Raw genomic sequence first — 17181 nt, 5'->3', positions numbered from 1 at the left:
AGGATCTCATAGGGTCCTATAAAACGGGGTCTAAGCTTACCCTTTACGCCAAATCTTGTAATCCCTTTAGAGGGAGAAACCTTCAGAAAGACTTTATCCTCACACTCAAACTGCAAGTTGGTTCGTCGTTTGTCGGCATAAGACTTCTGTCTATCTTGGGCTTCTTTAATACGCTGTCGAATCTGACGGACGATCTCGATCATCTCGCCTACTGTATCTGGCCCCAAGATTCTTCTTTCGCCGACTTCATCCCAGTAAAGCGGCGATCTACATTTTTTTCCGTATAACGCCTCATAAGGTGCCATGGCGATAGTTGCTTGATAGTTGTTGTTGTAAGCAAATTCGATTAGTGGCAACACACGCTCCCAATCTTCTCCTCTATCTAGCACAACAGTCCTTAACATATCTTCTAGCGTTTGAATTGTCCTTTCGGACTGACCGTCGGTCTGCGGGTGGAAAGCTGTGCTGAAATTCAACCTTGTTCCCAATTCCTTCTGCAAGCTTATCCAGAATCTGGAGGTAAACTTAGAGTCTCTGTCGGACGTGATTGTCTTCGGCACCCCATGTAAACGCACGATCTCCTTGATGTAGAGTTGGGCTAACTTATCTGATCTATACGTGATAGGGATAGGCAGAAAGTGTGCGCTCTTCGTGAGTCTGTCAATAATGACCCATATTGCCGTGTTACCTCGTCTTGTTTTTGGCAATCCTGTAACAAAGTCCATTGCAATATCGTCCCACTTCCATTCTGGAATTTCCAAAGGTTGTAGCTCGCCGTAAGGTCGTTGGTGTAAAGCCTTTACTTGCTGGCAAACTAGACACTTTTCGACGAATAAAGCCACGTCTCGTTTCATTCCTTCCCACCAGAAATTCTCTTTTAGATCTTGATACATCTTAGTGCTTCCCGGGTGGGCGACATAAGGAGTGTCATGGGCTTCGCTCATGATCTTGTTCTTGAGTTCCTCGTCATGAGGGATGCATATTCTCCTTTCAAAGAAAATAGCATTATCGGCTTCTTCGTGGTAGTTCTTAAGATTTCCTTCTCTTATCTTAGCTCGTAATTTCTCCAATTTATCATCCTTCCTTTGAGCTTCTACCACCAATTTCCTCAAATCCGGTATAATCGCGACCACCCCCGCTATTGTAGCAGGTGGGTTTATCACCTCTAATTTCATCCTATCAAAATCTCGTATGAGCTCTTCTTCCTTTGTAAGGATGTATCCCAGTTTCAATGGGACCTTGCGGCTCAATGCGTCGGCTACTACATTGGCCTTCCCCGGGTGATAATTTATACCACAGTCATAATCTTTTACTAATTCGAGCCACCTTCGCTGTCTCATGTTGAGATCTTTTTGCTCGAAGAAGTACTTCAGACTTTTGTGATCGGTGTAAATCTCACACCTGACACCATATAGATGATGTCTCCAAATTTTTAGTGCGTGCACTACCGCCGCTAGTTCAAGATCATGGGTCGGATAATTCAATTCGTGTGGCCTAAGTTGCCGCGATGCATATGCAATCACTTTGCCTTCCTGCATCAAAACGCATCCTAGTCCGTTCTTTGATGCATCCGTGTAGACCACATACTCCTTGTCTGGTTCCGGAATTGTTAGCACTGGCGTTGTAGTTAGCTTTTCCTTGAGCAGCTGAAAACTTTCTTCACACTCGTTAGTCCATGTGTATTTAATTCCCTTTCGGAGCAATTGCGTCATCGGCCTTGCTATCTTGGAAAATCCCTCAATGAATCTTCGATAGTAGCCAGCCAATCCCAAGAAACTTCTGATCTCGTTTGGGGTAGTTGGCGACTTCCATCCTTGTACTGCTTCCACTTTGGCGGGGTCCACCTTAATACCTTCTGAAGATACAATATGTCCCAGAAATGTAACTTCTTTGAGCCAAAACTCACATTTGTTGAATTTGGCATAAAGGCGTTCATCCCTAAGAGTTTGCAAAACAGTTCTCAGATGTTCCCTGTGTTTTTCTTCATTCTTGGAGTAAATGAGGATATCATCAATAAACACCAAGACGAATTTATCCAAATAAGGATGAAATACTCTGTTCATGAGATCCATGAATACAGCTGGTGCATTTGTTAGTCCGAACGGTACAACTACGAACTCGTAGTGACCATATCTTGTTTGGAAAGCCGTTTTGGGTATATCTTCATGTCTAACCTTTAACTGATGATACCCAGACTTCAAATCGATTTTGGAGAAAACACTCGCGCCCTTGAGTTGGTCGAATAAATCATCAATTCTGGGCAATGGATACTTGTTCTTAAGCGTTAGCTTGTTCAGCTCTCGATAATCGATGCACAATCTCAAGGTTCCATCTTTCTTCTTGACAAACAGCACCGGCGCTCCCCATGGGGACACACTAGGCCTGATGAAGCCTAGGTCCAGCAACTCTTGTAACTGGATTTTCAACTCTTCCAATTCCTTCGGGCCCATTCTGTACGGTGCTTTTGATACCGGCGCCGCTCCTGGCTCTAGATCGATGGTGAATTCTACTTGTCTGTCAGGTGGTAATCCTGGCAAATTTTCTGGGAAAACATCTTGAAAATTCCGCACGATCTCTACATCTTCCATTGTCTTTTCGGTCTCAATTCCCCCGTTCAGGTATACGAGGAAGGCTTGGCAGTCTTTCTTGTTCATCATCTTCCTTGCCTGTAAAGCTGAAATAATCGGCACTCTGTTTCTCCTGCATATTCCGTGGAAACTCAAAGCGTCCCTTCCTGGAAAGTTGAAAGCGATTCTCCGCTCTTGGCACAATATCGTGGCATAGTTCTCCGCTAGCCAGTCCATCCCCAGGATTATATCAACGTCCTCCATCGATATGACGTGCAAGTTGTTCGCTATGACCTTAAACGATCCTATGGTCAGTTCTAGGTTCAAGCAAGCATGTGTTACTACTGTCGTCCCTCCTATTGGTGAAGAAATTCTCAAGTTCTGATTAGTCTTTTCAGGTTGGAGCTTTAAAGTTTTTATGCATGCACTTGCAATAAAAGAATGCGAGGCACCCGTGTCAAACAGAAGTATAACAGGTGTGTCGAGTAATGTGCCCATACCTGCCAAATTCCCTTGGTTGTTTCCTTGCTTATTCTTGTGCAAGGCATAGGCTCTTGCCTGTGGAATTTGCGGTGGACGTATCGCAGGTCGATGTTGTTGCTGTGGTGGTGGGTAGAGTAGTTGTTGGCCTTGAATAGCCCTGAGTGGTTGTACTTGGCTCGGCTGATTTGGCCCTCTCATTCCTCCTTGAGGTTTTCCTTGGCAGTCTCTGGCAAAATGGCCCTTCTGGCCACACTTAAAGCAGGTATTGCTGCCAGCTAAGCATATGCCGTGATGTGACTTGGAGCATTTGGGACACAAAGGTGCCCTGAGCTGGCCCTGATTGTTTCCAGCTGATCCTGGATTGACTGGTCGTCCTTGCCATTGCCCTTGTGGCATCATGTTTCCTTGCCATGGCCTCTTGTTATCTTGGTTGTTGTAGTAACCCCTATTATTGTTGTTGTTGCCATCCCATTTTCTCTTCCCACGATCGTTATTTCCCGAAGCTTGAGTCTGGGTTGGGCGGTCTTCAGGCATGGCTGCTTCGACATCCAGGGCTCTGCTAAGTGCCTCAGAGTGGGTGAGATTACCATGACCAGCAAGCGCCATCTTGATCTCATGCCTAAGGCCTGAACGAAACTTCTCGGCCATCTTTTCATCAGTGTCGATCAGATGAGGGGCATAGCGAGACATGTCGCAGAAAGCGCGATCGTATTCCGTCACGGACATCTTGTTTTGTTTCAGATTGAAAAACTCCGTCTCTTTCTTCTTCCTGTAGCTCTTGGGAATGTATTTATCGTAGATCTCCGTCTTGAAGTCTTCCCAAGTCAGGTTTTCCAATTGTTCGAGGGTCATTGCCCTCTTCTTGGTTTCCCACCAAAAATCTGCCGACCCAGTTAGTTGGAATGCAACACAAGAGAGTCTCTCTTGGTCAGAACAGTAAAGAAAGTCGAAAATCCTTTCCATTGCTCTAATCCAGATTTCGGCATCAGTCGGGTTGCCGGTCCCGTTGAATGTTGGCGGGCTCTGTTTAAGAAAAAGTTCCTCAACCCTTCGTGGGGGTTCGTTTGCGGTTCCCACATTGTTTCTTGGGGCTCTTCTGGGAGGCATTCTGTGCTTCAAAGATAAAAGATCCTCAGTATATTCCTTACCTCAATTCATAACATATTCATCTTGATTTAATCATGAAAGCATCATAACAAAACATTTAAATCCTTATTGATCACAAGAGGGTACTAGGACAACTCAACAATTGTAAGGCTCAATTCTTGAACGATATCAAAACAAAGTGGTGCAGAAAAATTTGTTGAGAAACTCAAACGAATAACCAGATGGTAGAAAGGAGTAACTACTAGGTCGAACAAAACTCATCTGGCTTTTCAACCGAAAGTTGAAACACATGGGTTTTCAACCCAAAATACGTCTACTGATATTTGGATCATGTGGACTGGCTAGGTCCAACATCATCACCTTCCAGTCACACGGGAGACATCATCCCGAACTTAGAAAGCCGTGGACAACTATTCATAATAATAAAACTCAAGTTCGTACTGGCAAACCAAAAGCTTAATTTAAAGTTCTATGTCCTATTGAACCCAAACCCCCACGTATAACATGTACACAAATATATACATATATATAGGCAAAGCATACTGTTATTAAAATCTATCGTGTACTAAAAGTCGATTCGGTGTTCCATCGCGTGTGAACATTTGAACGTAGAGACTATGCTCAAACCCTTGATGCAGCGTTTGCCTTGAATTCGTCTTGTATCATCATCCCGTGTTTTTCCTTCAACGCGTACATGTCTTTTCATTCCTCTTTGTAGTTCAAAAGAACCATTGTTTCATTGTGGAAGCTGAAATGCTCTAAGTTCTTCTTCATTCTTCTACATCATCACCTTAAGAATCTAGATTGTAGAGATATCCTACTAATCCAGCAGTCTATGTTCTTTTAGAATCATGATCATGCAACTTATAGCAATCTATGTTTTCTGAGGAAAGCATGTGTCAATTCTCTATCATTCTTCTTATCATAACATCATAACTGCAATGATATGCCATGAAAGGCAAAACATTCAACATTTCAATGAAAGGCAAAACATTCAATAATTCATCATAGCATGCTCTTTACATAAACATCTTCATGAAGCAGTTTAAAACAATAACATTTTTAAAACGTTGAAACTGCAGTTACCTTTTTCCCTGATTGAGCACGATGCAATGGAGTGTTGAGCGGTGTCGAATGAACCCATGTAAGTCTAGTGAATTAAGCTAGACTCGACTCTTTAGAATAAGGTTTCTAGGGCCAGAGCAAACGAACTGCTCTGATACCACTCTGTCACAGCCCACTATCCCAATGACGGGTTAACCGGGGTTATGACTTGGGTGAACAATAAGAAATGGAAATTAAAAAGGGATTTACTAAATAACCAACATTAATAACAACAAACTAGTGGTATATATATATATATAACCACTTGGGTAATTAACAAACGAGCCAGCCATAACGACTAAACCCCAAATGAAAGTTAAACAAAATGAAGGAGTAATAAGTTCCACAATACGATAACAAATTCAGAGTGTTTGCAGCGGAAAAACGTGTGAGTTATGCATATGGAGATGCATACTCAAGGTTTCATTACATAAACATCAAAAGGGAAATCCGCTCAACACCGATCCATTCCATCGCCTGCTCAACCTGCACATTTAGAAATACATGCAGGGCTGAGTATAAAAATACTCAGTGACATAAGCCGAAAATACAACATGCATACATATATAAATTGAACTGCCATAACAGTAACACACAGGGGTTTTCATAAATGACCTGCGCTTACTAAAACATTTCGTTCATTTTCATAAAGGTGGATGCATCCCATTTTCAGTCTATATGATCCATATCTGCCCTTTCTATCACGCGCCGGGAAGGAGGCCTCCTTACCACGGACGCCAAGACCGGTCGCAAGCGACTCGCGATCTCCATGAGTGTACACGTTAACCCTAGCTAGCGACCTTTGTCTAGCATAGGATCCCAATTGGATTTCCTTTAAAATTGGCGAACCAACACAGATAGGATACATATAAAAACATAAACATTTTGGCAGTCAATCATTTCATAAACATTTCATTTTCATAACATTTTCATTTTCATAAAGGGCATTAAACATATAAGCATTTCATAAGAACTGAATAAATAGTCAAAACATATCATGCATATATATTCGCATATGAGGCCTACGTCACGCAGGGGATCTCTATATACGTAATAATAAAATAATGCCCACCTCAATTGTTCTTAAAGTTGGCGTGGAGTCGTTTCTTCTTCTGCTTCACTTTCTGTCGCCCGGACCTTCATTGATGAAGAGTCGATAAGTTCGTGAAGAAATTGTCATAAGACAAAGTCTAATTCTACGTGCCTAAGGTATCTTTTAATGTTTTAGGGTTCTAGCATCCATATTAATCTCGTTTCATTCAATCAATAAAATGTAACCAATTATCATGTAACTATCATATAGGTTCGAACCCATTTGTTCGAACATCAACATGTACATAATCCATAACCTCCCTCTATACCCGTCATTTAGTCAAGTACTCCATCAATTAAGAACAAGCCATATATTATCACCCTGAAAATTATAAATCATGCTTTCCAATACTTCGCACATTTTCATCACTTAAATAAATAAATCATTTATAAACACATGCTTAGCAATTTAATATCTCAATTAAATCCCAAGCTCATTTGATAAAGTAAATCATATACTTAATCATTCTATAACACAATTCCACATTTTTTTTTATCATGTAAATAAATAAGAAATTCCATTATTCATTTATAAATAATAAAACATTTTAAAATCCATTGATATGAAATAAAACATTTTAACCATTAAAAAAAAATCCATACTCGTAAAGCCTTGAAATATAATAATAAATGAGGGCTTAATCCCAAAATATTTCTTTAAAAGTCCATCATAATTTAAATAATAGAATGGACTTCATTTAGAATAAATAATCCCAACTTCCAATATTAAAATTTAAATCAAGAGATTTAAATTCACTAAGTAATTTAGTGAAAATTTAAACATTTTTTTTTTTTTTTAGAAATAAGGCCAAAATTCGTAGGCTTTATTAATCAAATAACAGTCCAAAATCAATTAAAATGGGCCCAAAATCAATTTAATTAAAAACCCATCAGCTTTTAAAACGAAATGGGCCCAGCAGGATTAAACTAATAAAATCAGCCCAACAATTAAAAAAAAACTCGGCCCAAAGGAAAGAAGATGGGCTTGAGCCCCAAAAGCCTAACCTAACCCTAATACATTCATACATACACACACACAGCAGCACACAAAACACACAAGCCTCTCTCTTCACTCTCCCCCTCGGTTCCCTCTCGCCTCTCTCACTCTCACTCGGCTGAGGTCGGCGCCGCCTCCGGCGCGCCGCCTCGCCGTCGCCTCGTCCCCTCTCTTTTCACTCCCTCGGTCTCCTCTTCCCTCTCTCTCGCTGGTACAGTCGCCTCCGCCTCCTTCGCGTGCCACTGCCGCCTCCGCCGTGGCCAAGCACGGCGCCGCCTGGTCGTCCCCAGCCTTGGAACAGGGTGGCAGAGGCCTCTTCGTCGCTGCATGTGCATTCTCCGGCCGTTGTGAAAAGCCGAGCGTCGCCGCTCCCGCCGTCGTATCGCCACCGCCGAGGCCGCCTCCGGAAAGATAAGTTCCTCTTCCCTCATTTTCTCTCCGTCCTCCCCTTTTTCTCTCTCTCTCCCCTTTTGTTATAATCTAATCTCTCCCCCTTTCCCTTCTCTCTCGTTTCAACAGCAAGAGGAAAAAGGCGGCGGCTGCCGCCTCCGGCCGCGAGCAGCCGCCGGCTGCTCTCACCCCCAACTCTCCATTCCCGGACATACACAGAAGGCAAAGACACAAGAACCCCCAAATTTTTCAGTCCAGATTCAAAATATAGAACAAGTTAGGGTTTTAAAAATCTGTTCTTTCATCATTTCTATTTACAAAAACTGATCTGTACTTGTAATAGATAGAAATATAATGATTATGAGTGCGTGTGTTGATGTTCTTGATGGTTCGAATTTTACAGTAAGTGTATGGAGGAAATAGGAGGTAACCTTGATATGAGTAGGAAATGAGGAAAATCTTCTTTCTGAATTCACCAAAATTGGATCTGCGAATTTATTCAGCCAAGCTTAACAATGAAATTTTGGATCTGAAAACTATGAAAGAATTGGAAGAATTAATGGACGTTTATTACCTCTTTCTTGTTTTGGGAAATCTTGGAAACTGATTTGGAAAGCTGGAATCAGTGAATTATAATTCAAGCATAAGAACGTATAGCTTGGATCAGAATGTTAGGAGGAATGGGAGGAATGTTGGCTGCTGATTTTGATTAAATAAAAGCTAATTGCATGTTATGTTAAAGGTGTAGAAGATGGCTGGCAAAAGAAGGTGTAAAGAGTGTTTAGTGGAATGATGAGTGTGTGGAATAATGAGTGTTTAGTGGAATGATGAGTGTTTAGTGGGATGGTTGGCATATGATGGCATATGATGAGTGTTTAGTGGGATGGTTGGCATATGATGAGTGTTTCCAACACCATCAATTTATTTAAGAGTAAGATGGATGTGGAAATGTGTAGGTGCTAGATAAATGTGATGAATAAAATCCTTATTCTGTATTTGTAATACTAATTTCGGGTTCTCATATAACGAAGCTTCGTTATAACTCTCTATAAATTACATATTTTATAAGTCAAAAATTAATTACGACTTCAAGTAAATAATAGAAATACTATTTCTATCGTATATAAATTAAATAACACGACTCTGCTAAGTCAGTTATAATCCGAAATAATAATTATTGACTACTCAATAATCCTTTAAATCTCAAACGGATTCAAATAATAATAATAATAAGAATTTAGCACATCAAAACACACATATAACAATTAAATCACATCAGATTAATCAAATCAGTTTTATTATTAATGGATGCCGAACCCTAATTTTTAAGTCTTTAATCAGTGATTAAAAACTGGGATATGACATACTATCCCCCTTAAAATAAATTTCGTCCCGAAATTTGTACCTCAGGAAATAATTCTGGGTATTTCTCCTTCATGCTAGACTCGAGTTCCCATGTCGCCTCTTCTTGATCATGGTGCTTCCAAAGGACTTTTACTAAGGGTATCGACTTATTCCTTAGTACTTGAACCTTCCGATCTAGAATAGATTCGGGTCTCTCTTCATAGCTCATATCTGGGCTTAGGATAACGTCGTCCCGTTGGATCACGTGTTTTGGATCATAAACATATTTTCTCAACTGTGACACATGGAACACATTATGCACATTCTCAAGGCTTGGCGGCAACGCCAGCCTGTAAGCTACCGGGCCCACCCTTTCTAGGATCTCATAGGGTCCTATAAAACGGGGTCTAAGCTTACCCTTTACGCCAAATCTTGTAATCCCTTTAGAGGGAGAAACCTTCAGAAAGATGCATTAATTTTATTGGTTCTTATGTTCTCACGATAATTATGGTTCTCACTATAACTGCACCCTATATATATATATATATATATATATATATATATATATATATATATCTTCTGCACAACTAAGTCACGCTTGATGTTGAATCTATGGCAATGCTGTAGAAGCAAACGTCAGCGACGGAGTCGTTGCGGTACGAATTACGGCTATAAAGTTCTCTAAGAGAAGATACAAACTGTTATCTACGAAGTTAAAATCTCAAACAAGACTCTCAATGGAAAAACTATCGTGTTTAGGTTGCGATTTTCTATTTCCTTAAAGAGGCGGAGGAAGGGAGGATAGGGTGGATGTGGCGTGGCTGCCTAGTAAATGATTGTGTTTTCATGTCTCTATATATTGGGTTGGGAAGTTTATCAAAGATAATTGTATAATGAATAAATTGTGAAATTTAATGCACCACTTGAAAGAGATTAAAATAAAGCGGCACTTTTTAAAGAAAGAAGTTATAAATTGTAGTATAAAAAATTATAAAGTAACTATCTTCAATATATATATAGGGGAGGGCTAAAATAGAAACACTTCTTAAAATATAAAATATAAACAATTTTCAGCCTTTAGATCATCAAGATTTACGGTTGATTCGTAACCCTGTTGGATGCATTCGTGGTCCTAAGTTCAAATCCCAAAGGTAACAAAAATTTATTTTTCACAATTCGTAACCCTGTTGAATGAATTCATACGTGTTCTACATTAAATTCATACATTAGAAAATATTTTTATTTTTATTTTAAGAAGTGTTTTCACGGTAACCATTTCATTTCCTATATATATAAAGTAACTGTAACACCCTAATCTAATTAAGGAGTTAAATATAAAATTTAAATAAATATTTAATACGGAAGTCTTTTAAAATAATTTAAGACTCATTTTTAAAATAAATATTTTCGAAAATAATTTTAAGAAAAAGAATTCTTTAAATAAAATTGGTCTTTAAAGCACTTTTAAAACGATTTATAAGATATCAAAATTTTCAATAATGTATTCAAATATAAATCTTGATTTTTAAATCATAAATTTAACAACTTTATTTTCAAAGCACGACATGAAGATGTCAGAAAAATAATTAATTAATTAATAAAACTTATACTAAGGAAAAAACTCTAAATATAAAATAATATCTTTTTAGCAGCGGAAAATATAACAAAATAAAATCTTTATATAATTAAAATTATGTATGTATCCATGTATATATTTTCGTAAAGATATAAATTCTTAAATAAATATTTGAAATGAATTTAAATATAAATTAAACAAGTCATGACATTAAAATAATATAACAACATTTATTTAAATAAATCACACACAAATCTCAAATAGTATAGAATTTCAGAGTTTACATAACCAAAAGATATAACATGAAATAACATAATATGTTTTAAGAAACATTTATTTTAAATAGATTCGACGCGCCCATTCGACTCTCCACGCGCCTCCGATATCAATCACCTGAAACTGTTGAATATGGGATGAGCATACAGGGTACACTCAGTGTGGGAACATGCAATAATTGTCCATGTTAATAAAATGGTAACACATATTGTCATAACGTAACATAACTTCCATACGCACTGTGGCAACTCCAAGGACTTTAATGTCCCGGACCCTATATATGGATCCCTGGCGACAATATAATGGTTGCAACCCTGTAACATGAAATCGCATTGTGGCATACCAAGGACGGTGAAGTCCTGGACCAATTATGCTGGCCCCTAGCGATAAATATTTTTACAACACATACGGTAAACACATAATATTAAAATGGACAAATATTAACCACGTGCATGTACTGAAATAAATCCCACACCTGGAAATTTAACTTTTGAGCTTTGAAAATTAACTGCAAGAATTTAAAGTTCACGTCCTAGTCGCGCCGCACCTAGTCAGATAAATTCAAATAATTAACATAAGGGCCTATTTGAACTTTTAGGAAAATAATATAAACTATAGGATCATTTAAAAATAATTGATCTAATAAATTTAAGTAGTAAAATATATTTTCTCATGAAAATTTGGATTAAGAAATGATTTAATAATTTAAATAATAAGATATAATTTCTTATGAAAATTTTGATTAGTAAAATAATTTAAGGATAAATCCAACTTAATTAAAAGAAATATGTAGCTCAAAATAATTAAAATTAAACCTAATTACTTATGTGAAAGTGAGCCCATGAGGTAATTAAAAATTAAACCCAGCTATTTAAATAAAATCAGCCCATGAAATTAAAATCCCCATTTGGCCCAAGCCCACTCTTCCAACTCCCCTAATCTAAACTCACACACAATCTTCACCTCAGACACTCATACGCAGCCCCCATTTCCTCTTCTCCTTCTCTTCCTCTCTTCCTCGGTCTCCCTCTGCCGCCGCCACCGGACGGCACGCCGCCGCCGGAGGCCGGCGGCTCTGCCTCCCCCTCCCGTCTCCTCAACCTCTCTCCCTCTTCCCTCAGGTCTTGTCTCCCTCTCGCTCCCCGTCGATCTCTCTCCTCACCGCACCCAGCTGCGGTCGCTCCGACGACCTTTGCCGACTACCAGATCTGGCGTCCTCTTCCTTTTCCGGCCGGCAGAAACGGCCGCCGCCTCCCTTTACCCCTCTCCCTTCTCTCTCCTGGCCGACAGCAGCACCACCATCGCCGCCCCTGCGTCGACAGCGGCGCTGCCCAGGCGCTTTCCCTCCGCCCCGACCGGAAATACACAGCAGCGGCCGTGGCCACCGCGCCGCCGCCCTTGTCCCCTACCTCTCAGGTCGCCGTGGCGCGTATCGCCGGCGGCAACACTCCAGAATTCCTTCTTCATCTCTAACCCTTTTCTTTTATCCTATGTAATTACTCTTTATTTGGTTTCTTATGAAAAATAGATAATAGATTTGATGATGTATGCATGTATGAATTTGGAAATCTTGGTTTTGAGCAGAGAATGAAGAAACAGTTGAGATGCTGAAATAAAATAACTTTGCAGAAATTATTAAAATTACCAATGGAACTCTGCAGCAGATTGAGTTTTGTGGTGAACTGTGAAGGGAACAAGTAAGTCGGTTGCTGCTGGGTTTTACAGATTGAATTATAAAAGTTGAGTTTTTGTTGGATTTGTGAATTTTTGTGGATGATACAATGAGGTTTAAATAGATTGAATTTACTTGTTCGTCAAAGATTTGAACATGAACGTGTGAAAGAGATCAATCAAAGTTTGCTGCTTCAAAGTTTGCTGCTGTGGAAATCAAATTTGGCTTGCTGATCAAAGTTTGCTTTTGAATCTTCTGTTTGCTTTTGAATTGAAGATGTTGGGGATTTTGGAATTTGAGAGTAAAATGAATTGTGAGAGTTTAAAGATTATTAAAAATTATCTCTGCACAAAATATGGGATACAGTAGTGAACTGGAGAAGAATGAAAAATTTACAGAAATAATAAAATTACCTTGTGCAGAGAAAAGAGCACAAATAATTTTAAAGCTTGCTGTGTTTTTGGCATGTTTCGAAAAATCAGATGATGAAGGCCGATGCTTTAAATAAGAAAGTTTGATACTTGTTGTTTAAAAAAAATGATGTGGCCAAAGATGAGAGATAGAATTGTGGCTGAGGAGGATTCTTAAACTGGAAGAATTAAAATTGTGGTTGAAATTCTACAAAATTTAGAGAATAACATTCGATAAGTATCGTAAAATATTATGGGCTTTTCAATACTTTTACCCCATGAATACAAGTGAGGCCCAAACAAATAGCCTACAAAAATATTTTATACAAGGCCCAAATTATACTAAAATGTTAAGAATAAAATTTATATTTAATAATAGCTAATGTTTTAAAATTATGCAAAGTTACATAATATATTTGGCCCAACATATTTATTAAAAATATTTGATAATATAAATTTGTATCTTTTATAAATATAATCTATAGTTCAAAGTCATTTATCTAATTAGGGCGGTTAGATATCTGATAAGAATGAAAATAGGAATGGCTGGCTTGGAGACTTCTTTAAACAAATGTAAATAAATAGAGTAGAAATTATTAATTTGCAGATACGAAAATAAGGTATCCAAATCCTTGAAATCATTAATTAACTATAAATATTGAAACTTGAATAATTGTTTTAAGATCACTGCAAAAGAATTTGGCACATTAATAACAATAAGCACACTTAAAAAAATTATGAAATATTTTATTCTTAATCCAAAAATTAATATAATGTCCATGATAAATATATTTAAGTAAATAAATTTATTTAGGCCCAAATTTATATAAAAATATTTTAGAATATAAAACTTTATTTCTATAGGTATAACCTAGAATTTAGAGTCATACATCTAGCTAGGGGCGCGACTAGATAATTCTCCACAAACTCGACTCATAGATTTATATTTTTAATATCTCGAAAATATAAAAATTTTTCAAATAAAATTTGCAAATGTAGTAAATGGTTTTGGGCTGTGACAGTAACTATGAGTGCATTTTGTTTTAGTGGAGTAGTAGATAAATTTCTTCCAAAAAAATCAACAAAATCTCGCCAATTAGGATTTAGGGCCTTAACTAAGATTAAATGATGTTTTAATTATTCAAGAATAAAATAAAAAATTATGTTGCTAAAAGAGTTTCAAACCCGCGAGCCCATTAATAGAAAGAAAATCCCTAGCCAACTACATACACTGCAATACACAAATAATTGTGTTATGATATAGTAATGTGTATAGGGTGGGGGTTAACATAGAAACTACTATTAAGATTAGAACTAAGAATCATTATACAGCTTTGATTAGATTAAAAGTTACGGCCCAAATTAGATATTTTCCTTTTACACGGATTAAGCAATTTTTCGTTAATTATACAGAAAGGGTAAAGAAGTAAACTATCAAATTATAGATTCCATCAATTCCGCGTTTACAGCAAACAAATATACAATTTGCACCTGGTAATCGAAAAAAAAAATCAAAATCTACACTTGCCCTAGGGTTTTCTTAGAAACTACAGATCGATGAAAAAGAAAATCGTGCAACTTCTATCGGAATCCTCTCCATCGACGTCGAAAATCAGGTAGGGAGAATTTGTTTTTTTGTATGTATGAAACCTCATTGTGAATTGATTTTTAATTGGTGTTTTACACTATGCGATCAAGGAACTGCTTTGCTCAAACTAAAATGGAGTCCAATATATATGAACGATTCTTTTTTAGCTGGATTAAGCTTTTGTATATTTAATATTTTTTTCCTTTTTTTTCAGTTACTCAATTGGATCTGTATTTACATTGATTTTGTTTATGTTGGTGTTTCTACGAACATATATTATTAGTGCACCTGCATTGTTCTTGGTGTGCAAGTAAACAATCAATAATGTTTATAAATATTGCACATTATATTTTCGTTAGTTACACAGATGTTTATAAAAATATTCTTATCATTTCGTGAATAGTATATTATGTCACTTCTCGTTGATCTCGTTGCTTCCTATTATTTTCTATGTTGCTTAGTGTGTTAAAAGGTGATGTTCAGTGTAGTTATTTTTGTTTTTGTAGTTAATGATATACTACTAAGTTGCATAGTATATTTTTGTTAGTTGCATATATGTGCAACTACCAAGTTGCTCAGTATTAATCTATTATATGTATAGTAGCTTTATAACAAGTTGTGTTGGTTAAATGCGACGTGTTTAGGGCTGTAAATGAACAGAGCTACTCGCGAGCTATTCGAGATTCGGATCGAAAAAAGCTCGTTCGGAGCTCGATTCGATAATAAACGAGCCGAGCTCGAGCATGATTTCGAACTCGAAATTTTTATCGAGCCGAGCTCGAGCCTGACAGTGTTCGACTCGTTGAGCTCGCGAACATGTTCGAATTCGATTGTTCACGAACATGTTCACGAACCTTCAGTTGAGCCTTCAATCGAGTTAGTACACAAGCCTTAAACGAGTCGAACTCGATCTCGAATAACATATTAATTAAGAAGATTTTCTTAAATTTATAACAAATTCGAGCTTGAACATCATATATACGAACATCTAACGAGCCGAACTCGAGCTCAAGTTCGAATTCGACATTATCGAGTATCACCCGAGCCGAACTCGAGCTCAAGTTCGAATTCGACATTATCGAGTATCACCCGAGCCGAACTCGAACCGAGCTCGAGTTTAGTAAGTGGGTGACGAGCCGAGCTCGATCATCAAGATAAAAGCTCGAATCGAGCTTGAGCCGAGCTCGAACACCCGAATATTTAAACGAGCCGAGCTCGAGCCTGCTTGTATTCGGCTCGGCTCGGCTCGTTTACAGCCCTAGACGTGTTAGTGTTTACATAGCTGAAATGAGTGATAAATATGTTTGTTTGATTTTTTTAAAAAATTTGAATATAAGTTTGATGGTGCACATTGATGTGTTAGTGTTGCATTTGTTGATGTCACTGTTTGCATAGAGACTTCTAAATTGCATAAGAATTTGTTATTGCGTAGGAACGTGTTACTTATTGCACAATGGAGCTAAATTTTTGTTTGCACAGTGGAAATAAATTTTAATTATTTGCATAGATTGTGTTGAATTTTTTTAAAAAATATTTTTGGTGTAAGTTGTATGATATAGTTGATGTGTTTACTTATGAAATACATTTGTTTTGTTTGCATTATTATCGATTAAGTTTTAAATTTTACATAAAGCTAGTTACATTTTATGGTTTTATTAGTTGTACACTTGGGGTTTTGTTTTAAATATATGCATTTTGATGATTATATGTATTTGTCGTATAAACATGACCAAAGAACCAAAGATATGCCACGAGTTAAACAAGCGGCTGCCAAAATGATCAATCGAGGACGACCTGAAGGTATACTGTCAATATTTGTTACATGGTTTATTACTAAATGATAAGGAAATGCATTAAATATCCCGGGGACAAAGGACAACGACTTAAACAATTTTACAATATTTTAGCTAATAAGCTTGCAGAGAATATTGTGCAGAGTCGTGTGAAAGGTCAATTAAATTCAATATTTTTTTTTCTTATATTATGAAGCACATTTTAGTGACTAAATAGCTCGAAAGAGAAAGCAAGTGATGATGCAAAAGAGAAAGATAAAAAACAATCTAGGTTACGTATATTGGAGTTGCACACGACGTATATTGGGTTTTACACGACTTATATTGGAGTTGCGCACGTCTATATTGAAGTTGCATTTGTTGTATTATTGGTTGCACAAACATAGTTTTGTAATTGCATGAGTACTTTTGAGTTTTGATAGTATATATATAGTTTAACTTATAATATTTATGTTTTAAAATTGTTAAGACATTTAGATTTTGGCAATGTTGACTATTTCATTTTAATGAGTATTGTTCAATATGATGGACACAATAGACGTAATTTGGAACAATCAATGCATCTAATTTGTTTAAAGATCAATTGCATTATAGCATAAATATAATAACATATTATGTGCAACTACATAAGATATTATGTACAACTACAATTTAAAATATTCCAAAAAATTTCTCTGTGCAACTACGATTAATCACGAGACCATGTACTGGTACATATACCAACTTGCACGAGACTATAATTTGAATTGCATTGTAGCACAAACATAACTGCATTTTAATTA

At 37.2% G+C, this 17181-nt stretch overlaps 2 long non-coding RNA genes across 3 annotated transcripts; one reads left to right on the top strand and one right to left on the bottom strand.

Annotated features, from left to right (window-relative positions):
- Positions 1-10841: 10841 nt before the first annotated feature.
- LOC130986387 (uncharacterized) lies at positions 10842-12020 on the bottom strand. Of its 2 annotated transcripts, none has more exons than XR_009089250.1 (2): positions 11900-12020; positions 10842-11483 (listed from the first exon to the last, which is right to left on the bottom strand). It is a non-coding gene; the product is annotated as an uncharacterized LOC130986387 (long non-coding RNA). The 2 variants fall into 2 exon arrangements; XR_009089249.1 differs by having other exon boundaries at positions 11887-11987.
- Positions 12021-14497: 2477 nt separating this feature from the next.
- Positions 14498-16909, top strand: LOC130986396 (uncharacterized). The gene is made up of 2 exons (XR_009089259.1): positions 14498-14634; positions 16342-16909. It is a non-coding gene; the product is annotated as an uncharacterized LOC130986396 (long non-coding RNA).
- Positions 16910-17181: the final 272 nt, after the last annotated feature.

This window comes from Salvia miltiorrhiza, chromosome 5, assembly GCF_028751815.1.
Source record: "Salvia miltiorrhiza cultivar Shanhuang (shh) chromosome 5, IMPLAD_Smil_shh, whole genome shotgun sequence".
Taxonomy (NCBI): domain Eukaryota; kingdom Viridiplantae; phylum Streptophyta; class Magnoliopsida; order Lamiales; family Lamiaceae; genus Salvia; species Salvia miltiorrhiza.
This window is presented reverse-complemented; position numbering and strand designations above follow the sequence as displayed.